The sequence below is a fragment of the Pelophylax lessonae genome (assembly GCF_965119305.1).
Source record: "Pelophylax lessonae genome assembly, chromosome: 6".
Classification (NCBI taxonomy): Eukaryota; Metazoa; Chordata; class Amphibia; order Anura; family Ranidae; genus Pelophylax; species Pelophylax lessonae.
Window position 1 is genome coordinate 104,007,632 of NC_138773.1, and position 2,728 is coordinate 104,010,359.

The window sequence follows — 2,728 nt, forward strand, 5'->3', positions numbered from 1 at the left end:
AGGCAAGGACGTTTACTAACTTCTAGTTTTCACTGAGCTTCGTCTGCATTCGCTCCCTGCAAGCAAGCTAGTTGAAGCGACTGCGTGCACCATCCATGACGACTGCCAGAGACCACAGAAGCACTGTGCATTATAGGCCTTCCCTCAGACCTAAATCCACCATCCAGCACTATGCAGCATTTCAGACCACCTCTGAAAAGTGACCCCCGGCATGGTGGCATCCAGAGCACTGTGCATTACAGGCCATCCCTTAGACCTGAGACCACCATCCAGCGCTGCGCAGCATTACAGGCCTTCTCTGACCAGTGACCACCGGCATGGTGGCATCCAGAGCACTGTGCATTACAGGCCCTCCCTTAGACCTGAGACCACCATCCAGCACTGTGCAGCATTACAGGCCTCCTCTGACCAGTGACCACTGGCATGGTGGCATCCAGAGCACTGTGTATTACAGGCCCTCCCTTAGACCTGAGACCACCATCCAGCACTGTGCAGCATTACAGGCCTCCTCTGACCAGTGACCACCGGCATGGTGACATCCATAGTACTGTGGATTACAGCCCATCCCTTAGACCTGAGACCACCATCCAACACTGCGCAGCATTACAGGCCTCCTCTGACCAGTGACCACTGGCATGGTGGCATCCAGAGCACTGTGCATTACAGGCCATCCCTAAGACCTGAGACCACCATCCAGCACTGTGCCGCATTACAGGCCTTCTCTGACCAGTGACCACCGGCATGGTGGCATTGAAAACTGTGCATTACAAGCTATCCCTTAGACCTAAGACCACCATCCAGCACTGTGCAGCATTACAGGCCTCCTCTGACCAGTGACCACCGGCATGGGGAAATCCATAGTACTGTGGATTACAGTCCATCCCTTAGACCTGAGACCACCATACAGCACTGTGCAGCATTACAGGACTCCTCTGACCAGTGACCACCGGCATGGTGGCATCCAGAGCACTGTGCATTACAGGCCATCCCTTAGACCTGAGACCACCATCCAGCACTGTGCAGCATTATTATGTAATGGATATGTATATTTGTGCCGTTGTATGATATTTTTTATCTGCCAATATATATGTATTTTGATATGAATTGGATATATCCATAATATGGCCCTATCCTGCTGAGCCCCTAGGAGGTCCTAAAGTGGTCCCGAGCCTTAAGGATTATTGCCCGGAGTCTGTGCCAGACTTAGCCTGTGTGACCCTTACACAATACTGTCTAGGGGTCCATTCCATTAGGTAAGTTCAACATCCTGGGGGAGAGGAAAAGTCACCTTTGTCACTACACCATGGCAGCATGATTTTGCACACAATTTCCAGCACTTGAGCACCTTTCGTTTTGGTGGAATACCTTTCACTGGCTACTCGCTGAAGCACTTTTTGAAACTGATTGGATTGTTTGATTGTACTTTTATGGACTTTTATATTATACATTTTTTATGAACTTTTGCATATTCACTGCACGGGGTGCAATTTAATGTTTTATTGATAGTGGTTTTGTATGATATTTGTCTTCCATAATTAAGGATCAATTCATTTATTTATTTATTTATTCACAAGGCACTTTAGTGGTTTGCCACTTCATTGCCAATCACAATCAATTTTGCGCTGTTTTCTTGTATTATCACGTTTAAAATCCTTTTGATTTTTATGCACAGCAGCACTTTTGAGTCACTATTTATTTACCATAGCGCAGCATTAATTTTCTGTTTCTATAATTTGATATGTGTTTTTCTATTTGATCCATGCCTGTGCCCCTATTGGTTATTTATTTATTCATTTTTGATTACTTTGTCTTATTTATTGACATATGCTGCGTGATTGTCCTTCATCACGGAGCAATAAGTATACCATATTTTGTTATCATCTTCTTTTGACTAGATTACTTGAGACAGTATTGACCTTAATTAAAATCCCAATATCCCCTTTTCTCATTTTGCACTGTGCAGCATTACAAGCCTCCTCTGACCAGTGACCACTGGCATGGTGGCATCCAGAGCACTGTGCATTACAGGCCATCCCTCAGACCTGAGACCATCATCCAGCACTCTGCAACATTACAGGCCTCCTCTGACCAGTGACCACTGGCATTGTGGCATCCAGAGCACTGTGCATTACAGGCCATCCCTCAGACCTGAGACCATCATCCAGCACTCTGCAACATTACAGGCCTCCTCTGACCAGTGACCACTGGCATTGTGGCATCCAGAGCACTGTGCATTACAGGCCATCCCTCAGACCTGAGACCACCATCAAGCACTCTGCAGCGTTACAGGCCTCCTCTGACCAGTGACCACCGCCATTGTGGCATCCAGAGCACTCTGCAGCATTACAGGCCTCCTCAGACCACCGTCCCGAGTGGCTAAATCTGTATATATAATGAGTTTGGAAATTCTATAATGCCTAAATAATGCATTATAATTTACAGTAACTAAACACATTCGATTTTAGTTAACTATAATTATTTTATTCAACTAAAATTTACCGGAGATTTTAGTCTACAAAAATATGATGACTAAAATGGGAATAAAACTAAAATGGAATTTTAGTCAAAGACTATGACTAAAATTAAATTAATTGCAGATGACTAAAAGGGGACTAAAACTAAAATGGCATTTTAGTCAAAAGACTATAACTAAAATTAAATCAAACTTTGATGCCAAAAATAACGCTGGATATGAGCACTGGTTGTGTTTTCTGAGCATGGACTGGGC

General features: G+C 44.8%; 1 long non-coding RNA gene across 2 annotated transcripts; it reads right to left on the reverse strand.

Moving 5' to 3' along the window:
- Window positions 1-219: 219 nt before the first annotated feature.
- Window positions 220-1,022, reverse strand: LOC309558978. 2 transcript variants are annotated; one of them, XR_014225434.1, is made up of 4 exons: window positions 785-1,022; window positions 575-720; window positions 363-508; window positions 220-296 (listed from the first exon to the last, which is right to left on the reverse strand). It is a non-coding gene; the product is annotated as an uncharacterized lncRNA (long non-coding RNA). The 2 variants fall into 2 exon arrangements; XR_014225435.1 differs by lacking the exon at window positions 220-296 and having other exon boundaries at window positions 303-508.
- Between the last annotated feature and the right edge of the window lie 1,706 nt (window positions 1,023-2,728).